This window comes from Pteropus medius, unplaced genomic scaffold, assembly GCF_902729225.1.
Source record: "Pteropus medius unplaced genomic scaffold, Ma_sr-lr_union100, whole genome shotgun sequence".
Lineage (NCBI taxonomy): Eukaryota > Metazoa > Chordata > Mammalia > Chiroptera > Pteropodidae > Pteropus > Pteropus medius.
This window is the reverse complement of record NW_024355990.1, coordinates 10,308,587-10,325,645: the sequence shown is the minus strand read 5'-3', so window position 1 is coordinate 10,325,645 and position 17,059 is coordinate 10,308,587. Positions and strand designations below refer to the sequence as shown.

At 34.0% G+C, this 17,059-nt stretch overlaps 1 protein-coding gene across 13 annotated transcripts in view; it reads left to right on the top strand.

Moving 5' to 3' along the window:
• The window catches only part of CEP112 (centrosomal protein 112), a 327,899-nt gene that overhangs the window by 172,967 nt on the left and 137,873 nt on the right, over window positions 1-17,059 (top strand). The gene's annotated exons all lie outside the window — the stretch shown is intronic.

The following is a 17,059-nucleotide window of genomic DNA, read 5'->3' as shown; positions in this document are numbered from 1 at the left end:
ATTGGTTGAAGGTCATTATCAGCAGAGTTAAGAACATAACTGAAAGTTAGATGTGTCTGCCTCTGGGGGTGGGTAGGTGGATTCGACATGAGAAATCAAACAGTAAAGTAGTTTTCATTAAGAGCACTTTTTATACCCTTTGGTTGTTTGATTACGTTTATTTAAAAATTTTAAAGAAACACTTGAGAAAATTTTATAAAGAAAAGTTTTGTCAATGCAATGGCCTAATTTTTCTTTTTCTGTTTTCATCTACTCTAATTTTTGTTTTCTGAGGTGTTCCACAGAAATAGATTCATAAACGAGTTGGACAGATTCCTGACTAGTAAATTTATAATACAGTTTTTCAGAGAAATTTGGAGATTGCAGAAGACATTTTCAGTTGTATCTGTTATTTTGGAATTCAGTTATTATTTGATGTCTTATAAAACACCCTATGGTAGTCGTTTACTGAGTTCTTATAAGAATGGTCGGTAAGGTATTTCTGTCATTGGTGCAAAGGGATATACACCTTTCAGGGTTTGGAAAACAAGGATAAGTATCAATTAGAGTAATTATTGGAATGAATAGCATGATAGCGTTATAACATCTGCTCTGTAGTGATGGTCATAGATGCTTTAAGTAAGAGTAACATGTTTTCCTATTGCCAAGGTGAATAACAGAACACAAGCATCGTTTCATTGATATGGAGAGTACATTAGACAATGTTACAGTAGTCAGTGTCATAGTGAGTCAAAGTTATAAAGTCCAAGTGTAAGGAGAACTTAGAAGAATGCTCTGAGAAATGGAAACTGCATGAAAAACTGAAGTATTGGTGGAAATAAGTAAAAGTCTGATAGAGGCAATAAAATTTGAGTGAGAAACAAAATATCAGACTTTAATAAAATGACATTATTTCCCAATACATGGGAAATCACTCCATGTGGAAGATTTTTTCCACTAATGTTATTTTAGATTTCTTTAACATATTAGTTGAATAGTTTTTATTGATTCAGCCGGCAACTCTATATAAAATAAAATAGGAGTAATGGTCATTAACGATTTAATCAAAAATTTAAGAAAGCACTCCAGTCACTTGGAACTAAAACTCTGTGTAAAATTCTTTGAGTTCAGGAGCAAGGAGCTTTAACTAACAAAAATGTTGTGCTAGCTAATAAAGCAGACGAGGAAAATTAGAGGGTTGCCAATCTTGATCGTTACTTGAAAGATATGTGAACTAAAAAAATACCTTAACCCAATCTTTTAGAGACCCATTTTATTATATTTGATGAAAATGATAGTACCTACATTTTTATGATAAGGATTTCAAATAAGTCTGTGAAGCTACTTGTAAAAATCTGAAGCGTATAGAATACAGACACACACATAATGGTTTTCTAAATTATAGAGTTGAAATTCGGAGGATTATTTAAGTGATGTGGTTTGTATTATATATAACATTTTAATTAAAAGCATCCACTTTATTATATACATTCAATTGTAATCATGTAGAACTGGGAAAAAATTCTTTCCTTATGACTTTTGAAATTGTTATGTGGTATATACCCACATTCAAGGCATCTCCTACTGAACAAAACAATAAAAACAAATGAAAAACCCTTTCTATAATTTTCTGCTAATAAAAGTAATATGTACTTTCTAAATTTTTTGATCACATTCTTAATAAGGTCTCTCCCACCTTATTGGCTGCTTTGCTTTGAAACTCCATCCAATAAAACTGAGGTCATAGATAGAGTTCCGTAGCCTAGCAACATATCTTTCCCTTTCAACACTTTGCAGGTATTTCTTTTCATTCAAATATTTTCTTAGGGTTTGCTGGTTTCTAGGGGGGAAGTGGGGTGGAGGGATGAAGAGATGGCTCAATAATAGCCTGAGAATGAATCTAGTAATCTCAGTATTTCAGGGCATGGCAGAAGGAGGAGACCAGAAACCTAGGTATCTGGGCATGAAAATGGACTGTTAAATTATTAAGAGGATCAGAAATGCAAGTAGGTCAGTTTTAGGGTAATGAAGTCAGATCAAGAGGTCAGGAAAAAAACTTTGTGAGTCCAGGTAGTTGAAACGAGATAAAAAGGATGTAATTACAGAGTCAAGAATCTAATCACAACAATAGATTTCGTGTACAGGTAGTGACCTTAATTTTGGAACAGGCATAGGGTCAGGAATCCAAACCCCAGATTATGAAGCAAATAAGTATCAGATTGAGGTTTAGTTGGGCGGGTGACCCAAGTTCATGGCTGTGAGCCTATCTTGGAGGCAAGCTCTGCTTTGGCGAGAGCCCTCTCGGGTGTGCCCTTCCTTCTTCTGTGAGTAGCTGGGCAAGTGCAAGCTTGTGTCTGAGGTTAAATGGGAGAGAAAGGATGAAAGGAGTTTCTGAGCTTTTTAGGTTAATAAAAAGGAAATAATCTTGTAAGTCACCTAATATACTGTCAGGTGACTTTGCTTGGCACGCGGAGTAAGTGCAGCAGGCAGCTAGTAGGCTACCAGTGGCTTAACAGGCATCGGCAACTTGGTGGATACTGACGAGTCAAAGTTGTAGGCAGTTATGTGGATGGAGCTTTTTAACCACAGAACAGTTTTAGAAGAGCTCAGTGTTAGGTTGTGTAGACCATTTTTGTTAACAAAACTGTCAATCTTAAAACATATTTGATGTTTATTAGTATTTAGTGGAAAAAAATCAATTCACATATTTATCAAAAACATTAAGCTAATTGAAACATTTAAATTTTTTTTTCAGTTCATCTCTAAATTTATAGCATTTTCCTGTGGGTTTTGAAAAATCTGTTGGTATCCATGATCTTGAGCTAGGTAGCATTTGTTCCTTAGTTTGTTTTAAAAGTATTATGATTAGGATCAGTGTGCCTGTAGCTAAGCATTTGAATGTCTAAGGTACACAACTTTACTTAGATTTCATAAATGTCCAGTCTCACCTGGGGCAGGAATATAATGTTGAAGAGAGTTTAACATTATATTTAGTAAGCGGAATCTTTGAAAATGGTAATCTAAATTCTTCTATAAATTAAAACCTTTGTTTTTATATAATATCATTATTATAAATCATGTTTCTAACATCTGCATGCTGGTTATAGAACTATTTTAGACCTTTTGAACATGACCTTGAAAATATTTAAGAAAAACATTTTTTATACTCTTACGGAGTCTTAGCTAAAAATACCCCATGAAAACAATGTAAAGTAATTTTAAAGTGAAAAGGCTAAATTATTTTAAAAATTAACAATTGTATATTTTATGTTTATAAGCAGAGGTAAATAACATCACCATGGATTTAGTGCATTTTTTCCCAGTTATTTGCATTGGCTTTATCCACAAAATGCCTTGTTATACTAGGTGAATTTATTTTAATGAATAAGTCAACAAGTAACATCATTTACAAAAATACAAATCGTTATAGTAAATTAAGTTATTGTTGCATAGTCTCGTAGTGTTGCTGTGTCTATGTCAAAATCCTCAGGATGCTTTTGTGGATGCTTTTTTTCTCTCTTCTGTCTCTCTGTCCTAGACATAATGTGAGGTACTCTGACACCACAGATATGTTGGGGAGGCCCAACTGGATGGTAAAGCTGTCCTTTAAGGTCAAGGGGAACACTGTGCTACTGTGCTGGAATTGTCCACCACCACTAGTGCCTCGGTGGCTTTAGAACGGGTTTCCTTTAGTCTGGGTACTTGAGCTTCTTTCAGAATTCCTAGGATCTATCAAGAATTACACTACTTCATGCAATTAGTGAAAGGAATATTAAACTAGATATCCTCACATGTAATCTGGTACTTGGGGGAAAATGGCTGAAATAATAACAACTTTTCAGGTTTATTCCTTTACATAAGATTATTGACTCATGTTTTTATCATACACTTAAATTATAAATGAGATTCTGGGATTTACACGATACTGACTCAAAACATATCACATGATCCTTCTGTGTTAGTTTCAGCATATATTTAAAGAATTAGTTGCATGAAATGCACACAATGCACACAGAAGTTTGCACAATGGGAAGGAAACGCTGTTAAGTGATAATAGGGAGGACTCACCATGTCCGTTCTGACGGAGGCGGTCGCTGAGTCAGATGGTCGCAGAGTCAGAGGCGGTCGCTGAGTCGACTTCTATCCACAGGGTACAGGGCTCTCCTCCCTCTCACCAGCTCATTGTTAAAGAGTCAGCTCTGTGTGCCTCAGAATATTCTAGAATTTCTTACATTTAATTAAGCAGCCCAAACTTCTGAATACTTTGCTTTAGTGAAGTCATATGATTGTTAGCCCAGTAATTAGTGTTTTCTGAATGGCACTCATGTAGCGCGTGGACTGCTGTGACCTTGGGGTATACAGAATGTTTGGGTAGAATGGCTAATACAGAACTGGCAGAAAACCTAGTCAAAACTTAGCTTTTTTGGAAAGGGGAAGCATAGTAAATGGAAAGAGTGTCGAAAATCTGCTTTCCAATTACTTGAATGTCATTGTTTAAAGAAGAAGGTTTCTAGTGAAGAAGTATTCAGCATGAATTTTATTCTTCTTCCAAGGCCAAGTAGGTTACCTCTCACTCCTGGAAACACTCTGTCAAGAAAATAGCTTTAAGTGTTTCTAGATGCTGCAAATAACATCTTCCCGAAAAGAAGTCCTGTTCGTTAGCCCTGATGTTGCACCACAGTGAGCTGTGGATAATACGTTTGTGTTGGCTTTTTAATACTCATGTTTTGCATTCTCGAGATGAGATTATTAAAAGTGCTGTTTGAAGATACTGTCTTCTAGTGTCATTTTTCTCAAGTGGAATATTTTCACTTTTATGATTCCATTTGAATCTAGAAAATTTATACATATCCATATTTTGTGCTTTCATTAATTATTAATATAGTTTATAGAATAAATGCTCATACATAGTCATTTTAAATGTAGTAGATATTGATTTGCAAATTTTCAAAATAGGTCAATGTGTTATGAATCTTCTTTTTTCTCTTTTAATCATAACTCAGTCTAAAAGCAAATTGCTATGGGGTTTTAGTCCCTTTCCTCAAGAACTATTTTCAGTTAGATGATTTGGGTGGTTCTTCTAGAATAAAACTAGAAATTTCAACATCAGTTATGAATTTTTAGCAGTATTGTCACTACTCACAAAAACAAATGCAGCCATAATGTTTGCCAGCTCACGTGACTCATTACATGTGCTACTTCTTTGTTTTTTTTTTCTCCAAATAGGCCTGTAAATAAAGAGTGCTTTTCTTTTGTGCTTTCGTCCTATTTCTTTTTTCTAATTCTCTACCTAAGTATTCTCTTCTTTTGCAGGTCAAAATATTTTTTCATTCTTGATCTCAGTCCTTCAGTATGTTTCAAAACTGACTATTCTTTGCTCTAAAGTTTTTAACCAAATTAGAAGGATTTTTTTGCCTTTTCTATGTGTTAAGCTCTATCTTCTCTATCGTCTGTGGTTTAGTAGTGTCATCGTGACCAACGACACGGCCTTTTAATTTTGTGGACAGAGTTCCTTCCAGAGTAAGCTAGTCTTTTGGAATTTGGGGGAATTTAAGTCCTTTTTTTCCACCTTTATAAGTGGTGGAGGGAATATTTTCACTGAAACACAAGGTGGACTAATTTTATTTTTAATTACTACATTTAATAACTCTTGGTCTGAAAATACAAACGTACTTTAAATATAGTAAACATGCATGTTGAGTCTCAGAGAAGATTTTGACTTGCTCTAAGGTAAATCTGTTGGCTCTTAGTTCTGTATGTCTTTCAGTCAGTTAAGGGGTTTAAAAAAATATTTTTCATTGGATAGAACACAGGCATGATGTGTCAAGAAAGTTCTACTTGCTGCTTAGGTGCATTGGGTTAAAAAAAAGAAAACGTGCTGCCCTAAGAATCTTAAGACCTGGTTTCTTACCCAGACTTTGATGTGACTTTACCTTTAATGAGTCTCTTTTCTACTTTTATCAACCACTCTCTTTCCCATGGAATATGGGAACACACTTTAAAAGATTTAGCCCTGTAAAAATACTATATAAAAATATAAATTTTTATTCAATAACTCCACAAAAAATTACCTCACCTTTAAAACAACACTGTAACACTTGACTTAATTTGAAATCATTAATTTACAAATTATATTAAAAGATATATTATGTGTTGTAGGATATTATTCAATAACTAGGATTTTTAACTAGATGAACTTGTTTTTAATTTATAATAAACATAAGATTTTGTGTAAGAGATACAGTTTTATGCATTATATAAATTTAATCTATAAATTGATATGTTAAACCTTTTCAAAATACTATTTTTTATTCAACAAAATTTTCCTATTATTGTCTACCATTGGCTTTTTAATGTACATGTTGTCCTTCCTTGAAATCTGAATATCTACTTTCACATCAATTCTATATACTTAATAAAATCTCTGATAGTCACATTTCATTCAATGTATTCCTTTCATTAAGAAATAAAATGATACATTTTATTTCGGTGGAGTAAAAGTTCTAGAAGAATAAGAGTGAAGTTTTGCTTCAAAAATAACTTTGACATAAGGTGTGATCACAGCCAAATATAACAGAAAGAATACCATTTATCTGTTTTTTTAACTTTTAGCATGTAATAGTTCATGCTAAAAATACATAATATAAACTAATAGCAAACATATTATATACTTAGATTTTATATCATAACTAACAAAAATCTGTATCTTCAAACCTAGTCATCAGGGGTTTTCCCTCCTCAAAATTATTTTTAAAACCAGCAGTGGGTTAAGTCCTTCCCTTCGCCTTCATAAGCTGGCAGCTGCCAACACTGACAGTTTCCTCCTAATATTTTCCCTTTGCAAAGGTCTCTGTGAAGTTTTAGGGAATATAATTGAGGAAAAAAATTTTTTTTTTTTGGATATTTACATGAAAAATTTAAAATAGAAAACATAGCAGTAATAAATAAAGCTAAGTTGTATAATAAACTATATTATTTAGAATCTAAAGCAAAAAAAAAGTAGTAAGGAAAATTTAAATGTGTATGCTCCATAAAAGTAAGCAGCAGATAGCAAGGATTTTTTTCACCAAAATGACTTATGAGATATCCATCTGGTCACCTTAGATTAACCCCAATCCCTTAAACCTTATACATTTATATTACTTGACAGTGATAATTGGTGTTTATAATGATGACCTTGAGTTATTTTACAGTCCTAGAATATTCTTAAAATCTTCAAAGAAAGATTAAAGGATTATAAATATGTATGGGGCATCTTCCTATTCTCAGGACAGTACGCTCATTTCTTGCTGTATGTGATACTTACAATGAGTTAATCTTACTTATATAGAGACCATGCAGACCAACAGCCCTATTCCTTCCTGTATGAGATAAAATGAAAAGACCGAGTGAATAAAAGGTGAAAAAAAAAATACCTAGGAAGGCCCCAGGGGTGTGTATAGGAGTACTCGGACATTTTCTAGATGACGTAACCACCAATGAGATGATCATTTCTTCAAACCTTTAACCCATCTATGTGGTTTTCATTCCTGTGGCATTTAAGTGTCACTTTCTTGAAACGATAAAGATGCAGTGCTTTACTGCCCTTCCTTATGACCAAGAGGTTCGCAGGCACACCTCAACCCTTCTGGTCTTCACTCACCCACAAACAACCCTTCCAGTCTACACTCACCCGCAGTTCGTTTACAAGAGACAGAGGTGTGTTTGAATTCAGTGGCGTCTTGCTCTTGAAGCCTTATGAAGCGGTTATAATGTCTGCCAAAGGCCATCCACTTCCATACTCTGATTCTATCCTATGCGACCAACCCAAGAACATCTAAGGAAGGCAGGAGAACGGTGCCAGGGCCCCTGTTCGTAGGTTCCTTGTCCTCGAGAGGATATTTCTGTTGAGGAGGAGGCTAGGAGCTTGGACTGCTTCTCTTGAAATAAAATCCCAAACAATTTGCTGTGAGGGTTCTTCTTCCTTGATAAATCTTGTGGAAAAATGAGAACACAGCTCTTCAGAAATGGATACTGAAGATTCACTAATAGGTATAGACCATCGAGCTCCTGAAAACATGATTCGGTGAGATAGTGGATGTTTAGATGGATGGATACACAGATGGACAGACAAACCAGTGACTGACATAGCTGACCAGAGAGCTATGAACTACCTAAGCGTCAAAAAAGTCTTGAAAGGTCTGGGACCTGTGTCCAAACAAGAGCTCACCTGGAGGTCCTCGCTATTCTACCAACACCTCTGCCTCAGACAAATCTGAATTCAAACCTTCTGATCCTGCCTTTTTACCATTTTGTTTCTTTTTAATCCTGCTTATCCATATTGTCTAACCCTGCTACTGCCTGAACCGTGGTGTTCAATACACACAGTTGTCCTCCTTCAGAACAGAACTGATTCATGTTTAATTATTGTATTTAATTCGTCAGTAACTCACTAATCATCTGTCATTATTTCTGGTACATTTTTCTTTGGGAGACAAAAACAATGTTTTGTTACAAGGTTAAACTCTTTTTCATGCTAGAGTTTCTGTGGGAGTTGTTTACAACAGAAGAGAAAATTCTATTGCATATGATATTTATAAAATAATGTTAGAAGATTAAAAGACCATAAAGTTTAAGTAGTCTAGCATAATGAAAATAAAGTATTTTGATCAGTTTTATATTATTTTTAATAATTAACCATTATTAAAATGTATTCCAGAACTATTAATGTTGTTCTAAAGAAGATACATTCTTTTAAACTAAATTTTTTATGTGATAAAAGTAAAAATTAATGAACTACTGTGGTATTCAAAGACATAATTGAAATTGAAGGTGTCCTATGAAATATCCACAACAACAGGAAAATTTATTCACAGGATGTTTGCATTTCCATAATAAATAGACTATATTAAAAATAATTATTGTATTAAAATTTAAGAAATTTTTCCTTTTTAGAAGCATTCTCCTGCCACCTGGGCTTAAAATCTTTGCATCATCTTTTAAAATTTTTTTATTGTATTGTGTCTGATACAAACGAATGTATGTCACATAATATTTAAGCACTAAGGCGTATAAACAATATGAACGTCACGAACTGACCACCCAAATAGGAATTAGGACATCATTAGAAGCGTCGCCTCTACCTGTATGTTCCTTTCCTGCTCCTGATACTTACCTCGCATTTTTTCAGGATAGCTTTATCACTATTGCTTTATCACATGTATCTCTAAGCAGCAGATTGTTTACTTTGCTTGAGTTTGAACTTTATAAAAATGGTTACATATCATAGATAATCTGTCATTTGCATTTTTCACTCAATATTTTATTTTTAAGAGTTATCTGTTGCCCTGTGTGCAGCTCTGCTTTATCCATTTGGTTGGATACACTGTCCTGTTCTATGACAAGAAGTCAATTAATCACTGTGAATATTTGGGCCGTCTCTAATTATGTAGTTTTGAAAATGCTGCTGTGTACATTCTTAGACATGTCTCTTCTGCACATGTGTAAAAGTTTCTCTACAAAATGTTGGGACATAGCTTATGAAAATGTTCAACTTTTCTAGATAGTGCCAAATTAACGTACACTGATGTTTCACCATTTTGCACTCATCTCAGTACTGTGTAAGAGAGCCACTGACACACGTCCTTGCCAACATTTGTTACTGTCAGACATCTTAATTTTTATAAAGATAGTGATGGTAAAATGATATTGCATTTTCTGATGACTAATGAGGTTGGGCAGCTTTTCATGTGATTACCATCAAAAGTTTGCCTTTTGTTGAGTGCCTGGTCATGTCTTTTCCTCATTTGGAGTGGGGAGTTGTTTGTCTTTATTTACTGGTATACTTAAGAAATTCTGGAGACTATTCTTTTGTTAATTACATATGCTGCGAATCTTCCCTTCTGGGTTTTATTTTTTCATTACCTCTATGGTGTCTTTTGATGAACGAAGGTTTTTAATTATTAATGTTTTCAAGTTATTGCCTTTCAAATAATATGAAATTGTTTCTTACCTCAAAGTCAAAAAGTCATCCCCATATTTTAAAAACTGTTGTCTTTCATATTTGGTCTCTAATCTACCAAGCATTGCCTTAAAAAAATAATAGTTTTTTTGAGATATAATATCCATATCATACAATTCACCCATTTAAAGTGTGTTCAGTGGGTTTTAGTATATTCATAGACTTGTGCAACTATCATTCCGATCAATTTTAGAACATTTTATCACCTTCTCTCAAAAAACTCATGCCCATTAACAGTAACTCCCCATTCTCCCTCCCCTCCCAACACTTCAGTCCTAGGCAGACACTAACCTAAACTCTGTCTCTCTAAATTTGCCTGTTCTGGTTATTTCTTATGAATGGACTCATACAATATGTGGTCTTTGGTAAGTGGCTTCCTTCATTCATTGTTTTCAAGGTTCATTCACATTGTAGCATGTATTAGTTCTCCATTTCTTCTTATGACCAATAATCCATTGTTTGTATATACTATAATTTATTTGTTCATCAATTGATGGACATTTTGACTTTTTCTATGTTTTGGCTATTATGAATAATGCTGCTATGAATATTCATGTACTAGTTTTTATGTGGAGATAACATTTCATTTCTCTTGGATATACACCTAGGAATGGGGAGAAAATTGATTTTTATCTATTGTGTAAGGGAAGGATCGGATTTCATTTTTTCCTGTATGAATAACTTACTGTCTTAGCAGTTTTTAGACTGGTTTGTCATTTACCCACTAAACTGCGATGCCACCTCTGTCCAGTGTGGGCTGTTCCTGGGCTCTCCATTATGTTCCATTAGTCAAGTTTTTCTATTCTCTATGATAATATTACGCTGTGTTAGTCTCAGTAACATTATTTTAGTTCCTGATATCTGGTATGGAATGTCACACCATCTGTCTCTTCTTTAGGAGAATTGTGGTACTGTGTTCATCCCTGCGCATTTTAGATTCAGCTTGTCAAGTTTCTGGAAAGCTTTTGTTGAAATTTTCATTGAACTTGGATTGATTGATGCTGTAGATCAATTTAGGGAGAACTGATGGAGAGACTTTCCATCATCGTGATATATCTCTCAATTATTTAGACCTTTAATGTCTTTCAAAAAAGCCTTATATAATTAGAGTTTTGCACATCTTTTGGTAGAATTTTCTGAGAATCTTATATTTGTTATAGTTGTAAATGGTGTTTTATGAATTTTTTTGCTGGTGTATAAAAATTAGAAATGGTTTTTTAACATTGATCTTTTATTCAGACCTTTCTAAACTCATTATTTTTAATAACTTGTACATTCAGTTTCATTTTCTCTATAGGCAGCCACACCATCCATGATTAAAGACAGTTTTATTTTTATTTTATTTAATTTTTTGGTCGTACAGTTATGAAAACAAGTAGTGGTAGTATATCTTAATATATCTTAAAAGGGCTATTTTAAAAGTTCACAATAAAAAATAAATTTGCTGAGTTTTTGGTAAATACACTTTATCTGATTAAGAATGGTCTCTTCTATTCCTGTTGTGCTAGGATTTTCTGCCGTGGAATTTTATCAGATGTTTTTCTGTGTGTTGAGATAATTGTAAGGCTTTTTTCTTTTACTGCTTTAATGAAGGAGATCATATTGTAGATTATTTTCTAACATTGCACCAGCATGATGTCTTTTCCAATTTTTTCATGATGTGTTATCACTGGATTCAATTTGCTAATAACTATTGAGATTGACCGGAGATTTTTCTTTTTTGGAAATGTTTTTTAATTGATGTTATGCTAGTCATAAATTGAATTGCTGTATGTCCTTTTTCTATTCTCTGAAAGAATTAGTATCAGAGTGACTTATTTGTTTCCTAAATATTTGGTGGAACTGGCCAGTAAAGCCATCTGGGCTTGATATTGTGTATCTGGAAAGATTTTTTATTACTATTTAAAATTTTCTAACGGTTATAGGATGATTTCATATTTTCCATTTTTTATTAGTCAGTTTTGGTAAATTTTTATAGCTTAGAGACTTTTTCCTTTTCATTTAAATTTGATATTTATCGGCATTTATAGATTTTTATAAATGTTAAACTGCCTTTGTATTCTTTGCAACTTAGTGATTAGATATTTTATTTTTATACTTTACCAGACTTGTTTGCTAATTAATTATTTAGGATTTTTATGTCTATGTTCATGAGTGAGTCAACCTATAATTTTTATTTCTCTTCCTATTCCTGTAATCCTTCACTATCAATATTATAACTTCTAAAATAGTTTGAGAGTGTATTTATCTTTCTTTATTCTTTGGAAAAGTTTGTAAAAGACCAGAATGATCTGTCTCTTGGGAGATTATTTTAGAACTCACCTATAAAATTATCTGAGCTTAATGTTTACTTTGTGGGAGTGTTTTAAACTATTTATCCAATTTCTTCAATTTGTTTAGTAGTTCTAGTTCTCCTTTTGGCATTTTATATTTTCCTAGAAATCTATTTTACCTATGTTTTTTAATTATTGGCATAATATTCTTCTGGTATTATCTTATTATCTTTTTAATCTGTGATGGGACGATAGTATGTCCTTTTTAAATTTTAATCTTATTAAAATTTTATTTTAACTTATTTATTTAGCTGTTACACATTTTCTAGATAAGATTGTTAATTTATGCTTTTTTAAAATTTCCTTTATCAGTCTTACCAAAAATTGTTCTATATTACCAATTTCTTAAATTGGCTGCCTACTTCATTAATAATTAACCTTTTAAAAATATGTAAGTAGCATATTAAGGCTGCATGTCTCCTATGCTTTGGCTTCATCCTTCCGGATTTGATGTTATATTTTCATTATCAGTCATTTCAAAGAATTTTTTAAATGTTATGAATTTATTTAAATGTTATGAATTTATTAGGAAATATGTTAACATCAATCAGAATTTAAAAGTCACAAAAGTAGATACACTAAAATATCTCCCACTGTGATGAGAAAAACAACTTGCTGTCTACACATTTTTATAGTGTGATAACTCTGCTCACACCCAGAGTCTGGACATTTAGATAAGGACTTGAGCTTAGGATTCCTGCCATCAGTACCTGCTTTGCTTTTCCTGGGGCTTCTTTTTAAATAACCATTTAGAGTTAAGCCTGTGAAAAGTTATTGAACTTAGTTTTTACCTAATGTCTTTTTTCTGTTCCAAGATCCCATCCGGAATATCATCTACATTTAGTTGTCATATGTACTTAGTGTCCTCTTTGCTGTGATAGTTCATCAGATTTTCCTTATTTTTGATGACCTCGACAGTTTTCAGGTGTACCCTTTAGGAATATGTAAAATGCCCTTCTTTTGTAATTTGGAATTCTTCTGCAAGGAAGATTTGTCTCTTCTCCCTCTTTTTTTAATTGATTAAACAATTTATATCACCATGTACTCATGGATATTTATTTTATCCTTTGGGATATAGGCCAATACTTGTTTCTAAAATCGTTGCAGCTTTGGCTGTTGGGAACTCCTTCAGTTGGCCCCTCGTCCCTTTGATATGCCTTCTTCGATGAACACTTCCTTTTTCCTAGTAGTGCAAGATGCCCCAGGCTCCTTGTAGGGATTCCCCGCCCATTCCTAGAATCAGGCACTTGGACAAGGACCACCCGGCCCTTTAGTGGAGAATGGTTCTAGAAACCACAGTCTGGGCACCTGGTGTGCTCATTGCACTGGGATGTCATTTACTGAAGGTATCTGTTCCTTCCTCCACTTTGTCTGCTTTTAATTTTTTCTTTGTCTTTTGCGTCCTGCCGTTTCATTACCTAGTATTTAGATGTGGATTTCTTTCCTTTCTTTTACTTTTCTTTACTTTTTTTTTTTTCTCATCCTGCTTGCTAACTATTCTCACTATTTCTGTAGATTCTTGCTTTTCCTCAGTTCTGGAAAATTCTTAGTCATGATCTTTTATATCTTTCCTATCTTCCCTTCTCTCTCTTCTCCTTCTAGAACTCTAGACATATATTAAATCATATTTTACCTTCTATAGCTTTAAATATGTCACTTATAGTTTTTATCTCTGATATTACCATGCTGCGTTATGAGTAATTTATTAATATCTCCTGTTTCACCACATCTCACTTCTGCTATGTTTAAATTGCCTTAACCCATTTTTTCCAATTTTTTATGGAAAAGTTTTATTGTTGGAAATTACGTTTGGCTCTTTCTCAAATGTGGTAAATTTTGCTTAATCTCTTCTAGTTTATTCATTTTATAATTTCATCCTTTGTTTCTTTAAATATTTAATATACGTTTCTCTTATTCCCCTTTAATGCTATTTTTCTCCTTCCATGTGGCTCATTGTTTCTGCCAGAAAAGTCCTATGTATCTTTCCCTGTCCCCAAATGGTACCAATTTATCTCTTAAGGCTTATCTTCAGATACGTTGTTATATTTAGTTTTCCAGAATTCTTCCTAGCTCAAAGTAACTGTTCCCTCTTCTGAACTCTTATGGCACTTTGTCTTCTCTTATGGCTCATTGTGTGTGTGTGTGTGTGTGTGTGTGTGTGTGTGCGCGCGCGCGTGCGCGCGCACGCATTCACGCATATGCGTGCATACACATGTACATGTAGCTCATGTTTTATAGTCTAAACTCTCGTAAGGAAAATGTTTTTCTGGAAGTCACTCATCATGGTGGCTTCTACATCATAGATCCTAATAAATAATAAGTTATACATAGTTATAAATTAAGGAGTAGAGACTCTAGAAGAGCGAGTGCTGAAGTTCTGATAAATCTGCGCTTGTGTTTTCTAACTCCTCACCCACAGCAAGGCATGTGCGTGCCTTGGCGTGACTCAACTGATAGCAACACGATGTTGGGGTCTTGCTTCTAACATGGCGATGGGACACATAAGATTGTCCCCTGGCGATGAAAGAGAGAGGTGAGAGCAGGAAGCAGACCGTTCTTTCTCGCCACCCGCTTCGTGTGGCCGCACCTCCTCCCCCTAGCACACGGAGGGGCCAGGTCGGGCCAACCTTGGTCCTTTCTCCCCAGGAGCTCCTCTGAGGGTTTTTGTTTTTTCATTTTTGTATTTATTGGTGTCATTATTAGTATCTCAGATTCATGCTTCCTGCGGTTTCTTATGGTTGATTTCAAGAGACTAAGTCAACAGCCCATCCTAGTCTGTCTGCCACCTTGACATCACTGAGCATTTTTTTTAAAAGAATGTTTTGATCCCTAGAAACATAACTCTTGTCACTGCCTAAGTCTTTCTACTCTTGGAAGATTTCTCACCTATGTCATAATGTGATGAAATTGACAGTGTCTTCTCTTATTAGGCCCATGTATTGAGTTCAAAGGCATAAAACAAGGAGTAGAAGGCGAGACACTGTTTTCAGAATAATAGGTCTACAGCCGTACATCTATATACAGATATCAACACATCACTGCAGGTTCACTGCACGTTCCTTGGGGACTGTCCTAAATCAGCTTTTATAGAGAGGCAGGATGAAAATGGAGCACTCTGTAACCTCCAGTCCCCAGGGCTCATATTTGTTATTATCGAGCCTTTTCTCCTCTTCCAACATAAATGTATTTGGCCAGTCATCCGTAACTCATTTCTCTTCCAATCTAGTGTAGAGAGGGAGTAGGGTCAATAGTTGAACTAGTGTGTACTGACCACAATCCAAAATAAGGAAAAGCTTTGTGTATTAATAATACCCATCATATTGAGTCGTTGCAAAGATTATATAAAGTAATCTACATAAAATGCCTGTGCAAAGTAAATACTCAAAATTCTAGCAATTATGTAAAAATTAATATTTAAAATAGAATGCAGGATTTTTACTGAAAATGAGGTAGTCACTTATTGTGGGTGTTTTGATTATTAAAGCAACTTCTCATCACAAGTTTTGTATTCCTCTTGTAACTTTGCCATTACTGTCACTTTTGGATTTTCTGGTTTCCGGTCAGGGAAATATTGGTTTATGCATTGCTTGTTGAAAGTATGTCATGCATGAAACGGTTATCATGTTTCAGAAAATCTTGTATTTATAGCTAATGCATTGAAAATAATTGTAATCATAATCATAAGCTCCTTTAGCTTGACCTAACTCTTCATCTGGTAGCACAGAAGACTAGGTTCCTGATCAACTGTCCCTCGGAAAATAACTAAAAAGGCTAGATAAAAAAAATTTTTAAAGAATGCTGTTAGTACTAAAAGAAAATATAGTGTATCACTTCTAAACCAGAAAGGAGAAGGAAGTTGAAGAAGGGGGAAAAATTATTCATTTAGAATTTTTTAAAAGGCAAAAAAAAAAAAGGGAAGAAAAACAAAATATGCAAAAGACAGGGCAGATAGCACAGAATAAGAGAAAAGTAAAGTTAAATATGTTAGCATATACAAATTAATTGACTAAATTGGACTAAATGCTCCATTTAAAAGATAAAAGTTGACTAGATTTTAAAAAGAATTCAAAATACATACGCTATTTATAAGATAGATATATAAAACTTGAGGATGCATGAGGATCGATGTCCTAAATTGATTGATGTCTCCCCAAAATTTCATATCCGCTCAGAACCTATAAACGTGACCTGTTTGGAAGAAGAGTCTTTGCAGAGGTAATCAGGTTAAAATAAGGTCATGCTGGATTAGGGTGTGCCCTAAATCCAGGATGACCATTGTCCTTATTTGAAGAGGGAAATTTGGACACAGACACACAAAGAAAGCCATGTGATGATGGAGGCAGAGATTGGAGTGATGCATCTACAAACCAAGAAGTGCCAGGGATTGGCAACAAACACCAGAAGTTAAGAGAGAGGCATGGAACGGATTCTTCCTCAGAGCCTCCAGAGGAACCAACCTTGCCGACACCTTGATTTTCGACTCATAGCCTCTGGAACTGCAAGAGAGCGAATGTCTATTGTCTTAAGCCACCCAGTTTGTGGTCCTTTGTTGTGATAGTCCTGGAAAACTAGGATACCCCCTATGTTTAGAAATTAAAAAGCGTACTTCTAAATAACTCATAAGTGAAAGAAAAAATTGTAATGGAAGTTTTTAAATGTTTTGAATTAAAAGAATTAAAAAGTTTTAAATGTTTTGAATTAAAAGAATTAAAAAGTTTTAAATGTTTTGAATTACAAGAAAATACCA